We start from the raw sequence: 15,704 nt of genomic DNA, 5'->3' as shown, positions 1-15,704 counted from the left end.
ATGTCTTTAGTGTACAGCAAAATCATCTTCCACTAGTCTTGTAACTGCGGTTAGAAAACAGCTTAAAATGTCCATTTCAAAGAACTATATGCATGTCACATCTCCCATAAATCAATATTCTATTATAGCAATAACCCACGCCTGGGTGTGGATAATGCTGGATTTACCCACGGTTGGTGTGGCTTGGTCATGAGGGCGAAGCCCGAGTGGCCAAACAAAGTCAACAGTGGGTAAATCCAGCATTACCCACACCCAGAAGTGGGTTATTGCTATTATACAATGACATTATTTAAGAAAAAAAAAACTTACTTTTCTTAAATAATGGCATTGTATAATGCCTCCTTGCTGCCCTTCCACAGCTGTCTGGTATTCTGTGGCAGTTCTGATGTACTGCGCATGTGTATGCTTATGCAGTACATCATAGCTGTGGGTGGAAACAATGGAGAAAGCAAGATCTCCGTTGCTTTTTACAAAGTGCCTCGCTATGTTAAAGGAGTTTAACGTAGTGAGACAGCTTTAAAAAAAGGAACGGAGAAAGGAAGAAACTGCTCTACATGGATATGGGATCACACCACAAAGCTATGGCACTGTCATGTCCGGTTCTGGTTGGGGGGCACACCAGTGGCATGGACATGCCACACAGGGCACAATGACTCCTATAAATTGAGTGAAGCATGCCAATACATATTGTGTGGGGGCACAATATGAAGTGTATTACAAAAATAAGGCTGATAACTTTAGCTACATCATCACACTTCCACCTCTGTTACTCACAACTCTATCCTCCTGATCTCCCTTACTATTCCTTTTTTATTCTACCTTTCTCCTCCCATGTTCCTATTACTACACCCTTTCCATTTTCTCCCAAACAACCATCTTGGCTGCTTTATATCTTCCTAATATCTACCCTTATACTTAATGCTGAGATTAGTGTAGACATTAAATGCAAAATGCAATGGTTCTGTCCTATGCTTTTATAACTAGTTGTTATATTGTTATATTAGTGCTAGTGTAAGTGAATATTTGAGCTACTGTTAAGTGAATGTTATGTTTATGCTAATCTGTTTGTCTAATATTATACATATATAAAGATATGTCTTATGGAGATTTTCTCCCTGGGCTTCCAATGAAAATTGGCTCTTTATGGCCCATTTGGACTTTCCTAGTAAACAGATGCCAAGTAATAAATAGATTTTATATGCTGATGCCCATGGGGTATTGTGATAGCAATCCTCTAGTTACATTTTATATAGGAATAGGGTAGGTATCACAGCACAACAGGGGGCAGATTATGGGATTGTGGGATAGCATATTATCATATGGGACATCCATAAACAGCTATGCACGCACACTTGCTGATATGTGTAACCTGTAGGCGTGTACTTCTTGCTATAAGCCCATGGGAGAGGCAGGAACTGAAAAAGTTCATCACCCAGGAGACAAAGTTATTGTAGACCCTACAGCCACATGCACATGTACCCTGTCCAAAGGTAATATAGGCAAGCCTACAACCCTTTTTGGGAGCAGGTATACAAAGGTAGGGGAAAATATATGGCATATGGCAGGAATACTGTAATAGGAGCAAGATTAATGGGAGGTAGATGTGTTAGCCACAGTCTGGTAACAGGCTGTAGAGAGTCAGGAATCACATCCACTAGTGGCAGTGTGGGTCTTCCGTGTCACAGATGGCCATAATAGAATCCTGTACTAGGCTCAATGAAGGTTAATAATATGATATTGCTTTCCAACAACAAGGCACGGGATGGTGCTGAGTATACGCCCTTCTCAGGAGGTGGACAGCCAATACAGAATAAGTTCACAGAGGTGGAGGTTTCCTGGTGTCTCAGACTGGGAAGGGGACTTGACATATATCTGGTGGTGAAGTGCATGTGGGAGTTGGACTGATAAGAGCTGCATAAGTAGCTTGAGGGGATGCATTAGGTCGTAGTATCTGCTACATTGCCATACTGCATACTGCACTACATGTGAGGGAAGACTTACTCAGCAATAGACTTCTGCATATATCTATACATATCTCCAGTCTGCAACCACAACTGCAACATTCTGCTCAAAAAGATATGTAGGTATTCATGCAATTTTAAAAAACAGAGAAACTAGTGGTCATAAAATTCCATCGATTAGCTCAGTCACAATAATTTCCAAAAATCAGGTAGTGTTCCAAAGCAACAAGCCTTTATTCATCACAGACATGCGATCCTCAGTAACAAAAAATCAGAAATATTTTAACAAGGTCAAACATATCATCTTTTATATACTTAGAAGTAGGCGTAGAAAATATATGTATTGCTTAATTTTAAACTAGGCTATTCATGCCAAATAATATAAACAGGGCTGTAAAAGTGCATTTTAGAACAGCAAGTACCCACCCCACACACTACTACTGATTAGATCAAACTAAATCCTAGTTAAGGAAAATACTACCTATCTATTTGCAACCCACAGTCCCAAATCAGTTAATAAGAAATGCATAATCTGTACATAAAAAGACTTTTAACTAAAATCGCTTTTGGCTAATTAATGCAATAAAGACTTCATCAGGTCTGTGACAAGAACTAAAATTAAGAAAAAGCACATAGCTATCTAACCATAAACATAACCAAACTAAAACACTATAAATACAAAAATACATCTGTCTAATAATGTCTAGTAAACATCCATTCATGTGTATTAGTCTGCATAAAAACTAAGTTATTAACAGCTCAGAAAAATGTCAGTTTGTTTGTGTCTTTCGGCTTTTCCTGGTTAGGGGTCGCCACAGCGGAACTCCAGTCTGCTAATGATTGGCAGTAGATTTTTACGTGCTGGCTTGCCGGGCCTAAAGCACAACCTTCAATAAAGGAATGCCCATTTATGCATATCGCCACACAGAAGACGCTCTAACTGAGAATCGAATGGGCAACGTCTAACTGTGAGGCGACAACGCTACCGCAGCACCACCACCGCAGTAGCTCAGAAAAATGTTAGTGCTTTGCAAAAAAAAAACACTATCATGACCATTTTAATGATTACAGCCCCCAAAACATGTTTATACAATGAAAACTGGAAGAAAAGCCACACAAAAAACAAAGTATGCGTGAACTACCGCATACGTGGTAGTCCCCTAAATACAGAAAATCTAATAAGGGATCTGGGGACCTAAGTAGATAGTAATCTCTCCTTTGATAATCATATTGCCAAGGTGGTTAGAAAATCCTTCTATATGTCCCACCTAATCACAAAAGGGTCTGCATCTAGAACATAAGAGGTTATTGTGCCCCTCTACTCATCACTCATCAGACCCATCATAGAGTACAACACCCCATTTGGGATGTACCTTACAAGACACCTGAAACAGCTAGAAAGACCACAGAAGTACCTCACCAAGAGGATTACTGGCCTCAAACAGATGCCCTATGCAGCCCAACTGAAGAAACTTCAGCTGCACTCGGTTGCATACTGCTTACTCAGAGATGATCTCTGCCTGACATACAAGGCCATGTCCAACCCAGAATTGATGGACATGCTCCACCTATAAAAAGCAAATCCCCATGAGCCACACACTCTAGGGATCTAAACCTCACTACAACAATAAATAGGACATGCTGGAGGGATAGATTCATGTCCCAGAGACTCCCCATGCTTTGGAAGAGGTTTCCAATCCACATTAGGCAGAGCCCCTAACTAACACTCTTCAAGAGAAACCTTGATGAGTGGATGGGGAAACAGAAAATTTACCCCTGAGATCACTGCAGTGGCTCTAGTGGACAGAGGCACAGGGAACTAATGGCTCTGCTGAACAGAGGCACAGGGAACTAATCTAAGGGTGCGGCGAAAGTCAACACATTCTAGCTAGGCTTATAGATGCCCTCAGGCAGATAGCCTAGTACTTACATATGAACCTATGAACTTACAAACAATACAGAAAATAGTGGATGAAGTAAACTAGCAATGTATAAAAGTGTGCAGGTGTGTGCATGAGTGTGCAAGAGCATGCACCAGTATGGTAACTGGGGGAATTATACCAATACTACACGGTAACAGTGGCATGAAAAAACTCTGGTGTGATGCAATAAATCTAATCAAAGTAGAAATGTGGTTAAAGTAACTAAACATATATATTTATAAACATTTTACATGTCATTTTTATTATTATTTAGTATATTTTTTTACATAAAAATATTCCTCATATGATTTTCAGTGAGTCTGTAATATGAAAGTATGCCTGATGAGAGAGTCAATTTATTGGAGTGCTGCCACATGTATATTATTTTTATGCTTTTCGCAGGCTCTACTGATGGCGAATATAACACGAGACAGCAGCATGTGCCAGATATCAACTGGTCATCTCTGGTTGATGATGATATCAGTATCCACATGTTACAGTCTAATGATGCAGTGACCCTATATCAGTATTCACATGTTACAGTCTAATGATGCAGTGACTCTATATCAGTATTCACATGTTACAGTCTAATGATGCAGTGACCCTATATCAGCATCCACATGTTACAGTCTAATGATGCAGTGACCCTATATCAGCATCCACATGTTACAGTTTAATGATGCAGTGACCCTATATCAGTATTCACATGTTAAAGTCTAATGATGCAGTGACCCTATATCAGTATCCACATGTTACAGTCTAATGATGCAGTCACCCTATATCAGTATTCACATGTTACAGTCTAATGATGCAGTGACCCTATATCAGCATCCACATGTTACAGTCTAATGATGCAGTGACCCTATCAGAAACACTAACTGAAGAGATCAGACATATCCTTCACATATGAGAAGGGACAGACTGAAATCCGAGCCTCACCATTGTTTGGTAGAAGTCAAGTAACTGTAAGTCCCATTGATGCTAAATAAGACCTCCTGGAGATGGCAACTGTGAGCCACACTGTGTTTGACATGAATGTACATTCCAAAATGGAAAGGTGTGGTGGTGAGTGGTCTGCCACCATGTCTCCAGATCTGTCCTTGACCTGGGAAAAACACTTGGCATTAATCATTAAATATGCAGCTCAGTGATCCAGGCAAAGTTGGCTAATACTTACACCACTGTGGAAATAGTGAGAGTGCTGTATATCCTGCGTAATGAAGTGTAAGCGCTACATGGTCTGTGGGATGACTACTTCCACCATTGTGGAAATAGTGAGAGTGCTGTGTATCCTGCGTAATGAAGTGTAAGCACTACATGGTCTGTGGGATGACTACTTACACCATTGTGGAAATAGTGAGAGTGCTGTGTATCCTGCGTAATGAAGTGTAAGCACTACATGGTCTGTGGGATGACTACTTACACTATTGTGGAAATAGTGAGAGTGCTGTGTATCCTGCATAAGGAAGTGTAAGCATTACATGGTCTGTGGGATGACATCCAACACCTACATGGTGACATGGAGTATAGGGACAGGAAGCAGATGAAAGTGTTTGGATCACTGGTGGCTAACATGTCATTCACTTGCATCCATATGGTAAACAGTAACCATCTTCTGGTCTATCTCGGCAGCTCATGCCATTTATGCTTGTGGAATTATCAGGATGTGAGGTAGTTGATCACAGGCAGGTATATGCAGATGACACAAACCATTCCTGAGACAGCATCATTTTTAGCTCTGATCATAGAGGCCATATATGCCACTAACACTCCCTCACTCCCTCCCCTCAACACCTCCTCCACCTCACCACACATTCTCATTCCTATAGTTCTACACCATCAATATCCCCTGTGCATATGACTGAGTACTATGCCTACATATGCCTATTGTGATGGCTATCAGTGTAGCACATCTGATAGCTCCCAACATGGAATGCTCCATAATGGTTCACATACATGCTAACATAGCTCTACAATATCCCTTCCATGGAGGGCATCAAGCCCCAAGAATGCAGCCCACCACAGTAGACATTACTAACATCTTTGACATGGAAGATCCACACTGCCACTGTTGGATGTGATCCTTGACTCTCCACAGCCTGATACCAGACTAGGTGACTCTTTACTTTTACTCTTTACTCTTGACCAGATGACAGCCTTGTTGCCATATGCCATGTATATCCCCTATCTGTGCAAGTGATGTTAATGTGGCACTACACACCCCATAGCTTGAGTGGGTTGGGTAATGTTTGAGGCTTAAAGTAACTAGTCCAGTCACTGTATTATAGAACCTGGGTTTCATAATGCACACATTGTTTTGTTCTGTGTTTCTGTGTAATGGCTCATAGTAATGCGCTGCCTCTTTGTCAGTACTGAGATAAATTACACCAAACTCTGCCTTATATGGGGTCCTACCACAGTCTGCTCCTCCTCTAGCTGGCTACTCTAGTCCTTTTACTTCTCCAACAGGTATGGTGTGCCCTGCTGAGTTTTTTTTTTTTTTTGCTTTTGAAGCAGTTTCTATACAATTATACACAACATGGAGCACACTATGAATAACTAGTCTCAGGTGAACAGTGAAATTTCAATCAGATGCTTCAAGTGAGAGGAATCTTCCCTTAAGCTGATAAAAAGTCCATTCTGCTACATTCTGTGCCTCTGTGTGAGCAGTACTGTATGCCATCTCTGCCAAGGACTGGGTGTTGTAGACTGTGATCATCATTCATAATTCCATTGCATACTTAGCATACCCTGCAAAACACAATGGTGGCACCATTATATGCGGCCTGCTACATGATTGCATGGCAACTATATATATTGAGCTCTGTGCCTGCCTACATGTGTACCTATTGAGTAGATGACCCTGTGAAATGCCACCTCACATGAAATGCTTGCAAACATCAGCATATGCAACATACTGGAACTATGGGAACTACCTGGATGGTGCATTGATACCCCCAGCATTCCAAACCACCTGGTAGTTGAGGGAATGGAAGTCCTTCCTTTGCTGTATCTGATACCTTGTTGACCAGGTGTATCTTCATGGTAATATGTATGAAATCAATGGCTCCTTCAACCTCAGAGAAGTAGGCAGTGTTGTAGAATTCCAAACTAGTGATGGTTCTCTTATTTACACTACTTTGGAACTACATATGCTCCTTGACATGCTGGAATGTAGGATGCATGATGCAGATCCTTGCAAAATTCGTAGCATGTCCTCTGTAAGTTTCATGAATGGTCCCTGTGGCAAATATGGCAAAAGCTACATACATTACTGCCCACAGGTATGAACAATCCATTTATCCTCTTTGATTCTGCATGTGGGCAACATGATTTAATAAGCTGCCATATGGCATACATTCCTGCACATGACAACTGAATTAATTTTCCTAAAGGTGTTACTACATTAGACCATGAGGGTACTGCTTTCCTGAATGTGCTATCCTTTGGATGAGATATTAAACTGAAACCTCATCTGCCTGAGATGGTGGTAGTTCACTTTGATGTAAAGGACCCCATGGCACTTATCAAAAGGACTAAGGGATTCTCCAAGTGTCCTGACCAAATTTTCACTAATCATTATGAATACCAGTTCTGTTCTCTCCTGAAAAGCGGCTGCTGACCTAGTAGGACTAATCCAATTAACAAATTGTAAATAAACTAAATAATGGTCGTCCAGATGATGTGAAGTTCAGCCAAATGATGATAAGTTACGCACTGGGGGGGGTACCATCTGCATCAGTGCAGAGGAACATGAAATGCCATGTCACAGTCACTGGCTTCAAGAACAGTCACCAATATGGGCTGCTCAGCTACAGCATCCTAAAGTTATCTATGCTAGCAAGCCCTGCCATTCAGTATAAGTGATCACTGCAGTACAGTGCACTACCTTTATGCATTGCTGAACCACTACATTTACTGCTGTTCATTTGCATCTGGATCCTCTTTCCCATAGTTTTATTCTGTCATTTACATAGTCTACATACTTGTACTTTCCCCTAATGGGACCATAATACTTGCACGTCTGAATTTTCTACTGCTTCATGTCACTATTCTTCTGACTATTTGGCACAACATAATGTGCACTCATTCTATGAATTCTGCCTATATCTTTTAATGAAGAGTTTCAACTGCAAGAAGAGCTAGGGATGGCTTTGTAGGCATTTGGACTATGCAATACATAAAACTTTCCAAAGCTGTAAACCCACCATCTACACTACCCATCTTGAAGACTTAGGCTCTTATACAGCAAATAAATACATAAATAAATAAATAAATAAATAAATAAATAAATAAATAATACATATATACATAAATAAATAAATAGTTTGGGCTGAAAATTTGATAGCTCTGGACTGGTTCATAGGTTCATAGGTAGGTACTAAGCTATTGGCTCTAGGACCTAATACAAGCCTAGCCAAAAAGGTACCCTGGCTTTCGCCACCCAAGAAAATTATTTTCCTGTACCGCTGTCAAGCAGAACCACAGATGTGATCCCTGTGGTGAATTTCCTATTGCCCATCCAATCATCAAAATTTTTATTGAAGAGTGCTAATGATGAGCTCTGTTTGACATAGATAGGTAGTTTGTTCCAGAGTATGGGAAGTCTCTGGGACAGGAATTTATCCCTCCAGCATGTTCTGTTTATTGTGGTGACAAGGTTTAGGTCCCTAGAGCGTGTAGCTCAGAGGGATTGGGATTTCTTTAAGTGGAGCATGTCCAACAGCTCTGGGTTTGACATAGCTTTGTATGTTAGGCAGAGATCGCCTCTGAGTAGGTGATATGCGACGGAGTAAAGCTGGAGTTTTTTGAGTCGGTCTGCATAGGGCATCTGTTTGAGGCCAGTAATCCTTTTTGTGAGGTATTTCTGCAGCCTTTCCAGTTAATGTAGATGTCTTGTGAGGTACATACCAAAAGGGGTGTTGTACTCTATAATGGGTCTAATAATTGATGAGTAGAGGGGAACAATGACCTCTTTTTTTCTGCATGAGAAACCTTTTGTGATGAGATGTGCCACGTAGAAGGATTTCCCTACCACAGTCTCTCAAACCTGTTGACCATCTGCTTATTCAACTAAATGCAGTTGACTAAACAGATGTCAAATAAAGCTAATTTACACAAAAAAGACTCCACCTAGATACATACATACATACTTATTTGTACACAAACAAAAACACAAATGAGAACTATAACTCAAATATATATGCACACACACACACACACACACACACACACACACACACACACACACACACACACACACACACACACACACACACACACACACACACAGTCACATGTACATAGATACATACATACAAAATTAAAACAGATTTTAAGTGGGGAGCACTACTCAACAAAACAAGCTAAAAGTATTATAAATAATAAATATGCAAAAAATGAAGATTGTGATGAATGACTATTCTGGTCTAAAAGGCCAATTTTGTAACAATCCTGTATTTACCCAATACTGAAGACAATCTAAATATTAGAGTTACTGGCATTTTCTCAGAAAAATGGAAAACTGGTATCCTTGATAGCATACAGCTGGGAAAGACAGTGTATAATACTTAACCTTATTATGTTGCCCTCTAGCAGGCCTCCATCACTTTCAGTCAAGATATATAGATGGGTCTACTTCAAATGATGGCAGTTTCATAACACTGAATATCTGATCATCTAAGACCAGATGATCAATGTTGTGGAACATCGAACATTAAGCAAATTTAAAAAGAGAAAACGTCTCCTTTCACATTTTTGCAGAGGGAGCAAGCCCCCCTGTACACCCCACACTCCCTGCTACTTAAATAGACCAACTCCAAGATTGCACTACAGTGAAGAGAACAGTAAATTTCCCATTCCTCGCTGTATGGCGATCTCCATTCAGAATGTTCAATGTTTCACAACTTTGATCATATGGTCTTTGATGAGCAGATGTTTGATTGTTGTGAAACTTTGATCATTTGAAGTAGACCCTATAGAAGACTCTCCAAAAGGCAATGCATTAGGTTTATAGGTGAGTACTAGAATTATTGCCCTGAATGACCATTTTAAGCCTAGCCAATAACCTAAGATCAGAATCCAACCCTGTACCTTGTGTTTATGAGGTAAAGACCATGACCATTATGCCAAATCCACCCCTTCATGAGTATAACTAAATTTCAGAAAGTACTGGTGATGAAGATGGGGAAGTTTCCCTCCTCTTCCATGCTGGGAGGCCTCATGTCTAACGAAATACGAAAATTGATGCAGGAGAGATGGGAAGCCAATATCATAACAACTTTACCCCAGAGATTATTCAGGTTTGGGCTTCATTTCTATGGCAGTGAGCCTGAGGATAACCTTTGCTGTTCACAAAAGATGACTTGACAAGTTATATCCCTACATTCATCTGTGTATGCCAATAACATCCACATGGTGCCATGCAATGGACCTTGCGTGGAGACATGTGTGAATGGGCATACCTTCATTGAAGGTTGTGCGTTAGGGCTGGCAACTCAGCACGTAAAAATCAACTGCCAATCATTAGCGGACCAGAGTTCCACTGTGGCAAGCCGAAAGACACAACAACATTACACATCATTCTGAATAAAGTGGAAAAAAGAATAAGAAAAAAGCAAAAATGTATGATGAAGGAAACAAAATAATGATGGAAACAAAATATACACTTAAATTAAAACTGATTTAATATTGTATTTAAAACCAACTGGAAGAATAAAATAAAATAAAATAAAATTAGTCGTGTAAACAATGTGGCTTAGCAAGCTCCATCAGATGCCCACGCTGCTAATCAAACTCAGCTAACCAGTGCTATAGTCAGGGCTTTATTTCTCTCTACCAGTGAAGCTCATTGTTATAACATTCCCACAGAGGAGACTTGATAATGTCTGTAAACAATACAGCTGTTGTCCTGTATGTTGCTACCACTTCTGGCCATAATGCAGGTTTTGTCTACCAGTCCTGGGAATGTCCTTGTACTCTGTCTTAGTGCTAAGAAAAGTTGACTAGTTAATCTCTGTCAAGTGACTGATTTGTATGAACAGAAACTGCCAAGGTAGATAGATGTAGCTATCTTTGCTGTGACTCTAAATTGAAATGCCATGCTTTAATTGCCAGTTATCCATCCTCAGGTAGACACCCAGGGTGACAGACACTGATATTAACTTTTGCCAGTGTGCTTGGCCCTACTTTACCCCCTTTGTGAAGATGTTAAGTAGAGTCAAATCCAGCACTAAGTGACCTAGGCAGTTGTCAAGGACCTACTGGCCGGGGGGGGGGGGGGGCTGCCACAAAACATGCATTTTTTCATTATTTGTGGTTATAGGATTAACCATGGAGAATTGCCAGATGAATCAGCAAACCTGAAGAACAGACTAGATGATAGATTTGAAACGTGAACATAGAAAAAAGATTATTAGTGTCTATGTGTGTAATGCCCCACTTAGAGATGACAGGTTAGTTAGTTAACTTATTCAGGCTCAAATCCTGTACCCTGTTTACAAAAGACTAGACCTGAATCCTCTACACTAACTACCAAACCATCATCAACAGGTGTATTTTCAGGGATGGTTGAGTTTCAGTGCATTTTCAAGGACTGTTGAGTTTCAAAGGAGGAGATGTTTGCTGTTGCTCATGCTAAGTCCATTTTCATTGTGTAACTGTTTCGTTTAGCAGATGGTCATCATCACTGTTTGTGCTATAAAATTTGTAAGCAGTGTTAATAGCACAACAGGTATCATACTTGCCTTTGGTGCAGAACTATGAACTCTAACTGCCATTCCCTATTGTATATTACCAGCTTACCATTTATTTTAAATATAACATGGGCAATTTATTTTTCATGGGTAGCAGGCATTGAATTTGTACACGACACACTGAAATATAAAGTTGTTTGACAGTAGCAACCTCTTCATTAGTTATAGATCTCTTTAATGTGGAATTATTCAGATGACTTTTACTTCTGCAAAGATTGTGTACATTGACTGATATTGGTGGATTGTAATGACAGAAGTTTGAATGACCTTTTGTGGTTGAAATGCTTTGTAAATGGGAAGTTCTGTCATAATTGTCTCATACTTTTTATTTCATTGCTTACTGGAAAAATGTTCAAAACTATAAATTTAAAACATACTCTAACAACGGTGCTGTATTATACAAAGGAATATAATTTAATGGAATCAGAATGGTGCATGAAAGAACACATGCATGCATGGTCCTAAAAATGTGTGCAATGGGCCTTTGGTTTGAAAATAGCCCAGAGATAGACTTAACCTGCCACTGGCCAGATGCATTTTGTTTGTGGGTTTCAAGGACAGAAAAGCTTACTGTTCATGTTAAGTCTGTTTTTATTGTGAGGCTATACTGTTTTGTTTAGCAAATAGCTATCAGTGTTTGTGCTATAAAATGTTTTAATTTATTTATTTAGTTTACATTTGTTTACTGGGATAGTCTGTCTGGGTATGTACCTATTTTCAGCAGAGACCCGGGGAGAAACAATCTAGGTATCGATAACATTTCACACTGTAATACAGAGAGAATTTACATTTGTCACACTAAATACAACATTTCCTTTGAAACATTAATACATGAAGTCAAATATTTACAGAAGTACAGATAAACTAGGTACACATAATTAAATATTTACATAACTGAGAGGCAACATGGTAGGTGTGATGGAATGAAATAAGTTGTTGACATCAGAGTCTAAGACTGTTATGGGGTGTTCGGTTTCAGATATACTAGTGTAGACAGTCATGATGTCTAAGTATTGTGAGAAGAGAGTTACACTGAATGCAGTAAAACAATAAGACCATGCTAGATAAAGTTTAGTTAAATATATATTAGACAGATGCAGGCTGTGATAAAGAGTTTTCATCAAAGTAAGAAGCACAGGAGTGAATATTTTTATGTGGATATATTAGGGGAATTATGAAGAAAATAGAATGTTTAGAGAGACACTTAGAGAGATTCAATAGGAATGTTTTTAAAGATAAGGGATCGAAGTAGACTTGAGCTTTAAGTAGATAGTTATCCTGGTGAAATTTGAAATAAATGTTTGAAATATCTCTAATCATTGTATAAGTAAAGAAGAGAATACTATGTACAATAACAGGTTTGAACAGTGCTTATGGTAATCGGGGTGAAAAAAATGGCCAGGGAAGCTGCAGCTTTGTTAGCTCATCAGGAAGAAATGCTTATTCCTGCTTCTTTTGCACACAACCCCCCCCCCCCCCGTAAAAATCACTTTCTAGATGTTTTTATATGGGTACAATTACTTATACCAGTAGGAAATTACTGGAAATTAAACGGATTACTAGAAAGAGCTGCTGGCTTGAATCTCTGTTGTCTGAGGAGTACTCGGGGCTTACTTCACTTGCAGAAATTCTGGATCTCTGCATTTTAGACAAGAATGCTATCAGAGCTCTGAAACTTTACAGGGAGGGTTCTAGAATGTCCTGGAGCAGCTAAAAAAGGAAAAGATGTCAAAGAACTAGAAAGAGAGGCTGCAGAGGCAGAGCTGCTGCTAAACTGAAGAGAAACACCCACAGGCCTGCATTACCTTCAGTTTTACTTGCAAATGTCTGCTCACTGGAGAATAAGATGGACTATCTGAGAATGGAGCTCACAGAAATTAAGGTGAGGGACACTTATTTGTTCATCTTCTCTGAAACTTGGCTGTATAGTAACATTAGTGACAATGCTGTGAACCTAGATGGGCTAACTCTCTTTTAGAGCTGATAGATGTAAAGCACAGAGTGGTAAAGCTAAAGGTGGTGGTGTATGCATCTATGTTAATAACAAATGGTGCAAAGACTGTAAGCTGGTTCAATCATACTGCTCTGAAGATGTGGAAATATTGATACTAAAATGCAGACCTTTCTATGCACCAAGGGAAATCAGTGGGATATATGTAACAGCAGTGTACACCCCCCCCCAGTGCTAACACCACTGAAGCTAAAAAAAAAAACCCAAAAATATTATCTGTAAGCTACAAAGCAGAAACACAGAATTTGCACATGTGAAAGAAGGTGATTTCAATAGAGCTGATCTTAAGGAATTGTCAGTTGTTGTTTTTCTTTTGGCTTTTCCTGGTTAGGGGTCGCCACAGCGGAACTCCGGTCCGCTAATGACTGGCAGTAGATTTTTATGGTGCCGAGGTGCCAGCCCGATGCCCAACCTTCAATGAAGGCACACCCTTTCAAGCATGTCATTCGAACACCACTCGACCACGGGAAAGACATGCAGACTCCACACAGAAGGCGCTCCAGCCGAGAATCGAATGAGAGAACCTCTTGCTGTGAGGTGACAATGCTACCGCTGCACCACCGTGGGAAGTGTCAGTGATAAGTGTTTATCAGTATGTGGATTTTCCCACCAGAGGGGAAGAATATCTTAAACAAAGTTTACACAATATTAAAGGAGCCTTTAAAGCTTTGAAGCACCCTATCACAGGCAGGTCTGATCACACTGCCATCCTGCTTCTGCCTACCTATAAGACAGCTGTGATCAGAGAAAAAATGACAACTAAACAGATCAAAGTCTGGGAGGAGGGTTCCATGGATTGCCTTCAGGGCTATTTCAATACCATCTGCTGGGAGGTCTTCAAAGAAGTGACTCCACACAACCTCCAGTTAGAAATAGACACCTATACCAAATCATTTCTTGCCTACATAAATAAATGTGGGCAGGATGTAACCACCATGAAAGCAATCACTATAAGAGCTAATTAGAAGGCCTAGCTTACCAGGAATGTCTACAAGCTACTGAGAGAAAGAAACACAGCCTTCAAGGCAAATGACAAAGAAAGGTTAAAGGTGCCCAGGTCAAATCTGAAAAAGGGCATCAGAGAGGCAAAGAGGGAGTATGGGAGGAAAATTCAGATCCGTTTCCAAAACATGAGGGACACAAGAAGCCTATGACAGGGGATACAGGAGCTCACAGACTATAAAACCAAAACACCCCAATGTGATGACAGCTTGGAATTCCTGAATGAGCTGAACTCCTTCTTAGGCAGATCTGAGGAGAAGAACACCACCATACCTTCCAAAACAAATACTGACAAAGAGAAGATAGTGCTCACCTGAAACTTTGAGGAGGTGAGACTTCAACTTAAGAAGGTGAATCCTAGGAAGGCTGCTGGACCAAATATTGAAGGAGTGTGCTGATCAGTTATGTCTGGTACTGACAGATATCTTCAACTCATCCCTTGCTATGGAGAAAGTTGGATGCAAAGTTTTTTGCAATTCCTAAGTTGCATAAATCATTTACCAAACCTCCTGGAGATCAATAGTTTTGGGGGTGGGAGCATTTTTGCAGAATATTGGCATCTTCTTGGTCTCCCAACTTAAGGTATTTCTTCCCAAGGTTCAGTCATATGTTAAAAATACTGCACATGTTTTGGAATGTATTGGTGAGATTCAATGGAGCTCTGGTTATTATTTTGCTTGTGTGGATGTAAAATCACTTTACACAAACATTAGAATAGAGAAGGGCTTATAAGCAATTGTGAAAATGATGGGGGAGGGCCCAAGAACTACTTATGTTTGTCAGTTGTTGGAATATGCCCTTACACACAACTATTTTGTCTTTGAACAAACATTTTACTTGCAGTTGGAGGGGACAGCAATGGGGGCAGTTTTTGACCCCTTGTATGCCATATTGTTTATGGCATTTTTGAGAATATGTTTATCTACCCCACATGCTTTTTCAAGAACAATGTGATTATGTTCAAATGTTTTATCTATGATTTGATATTTGTGTGCAAGGGAGATCAGAAGGAATTTGGGAATTTCATGGTTAATTTAAGTCATTTTTTGGGGGG

The sequence above is a fragment of the Protopterus annectens genome, chromosome 1.part1 (genome assembly GCF_019279795.1).
Source record: "Protopterus annectens isolate FY-2018-M chromosome 1.part1, PAN1.0, whole genome shotgun sequence".
Taxonomy (NCBI): Eukaryota; Metazoa; Chordata; order Ceratodontiformes; family Protopteridae; genus Protopterus; species Protopterus annectens.
Note: the sequence above shows the minus strand (reverse complement) of the source record.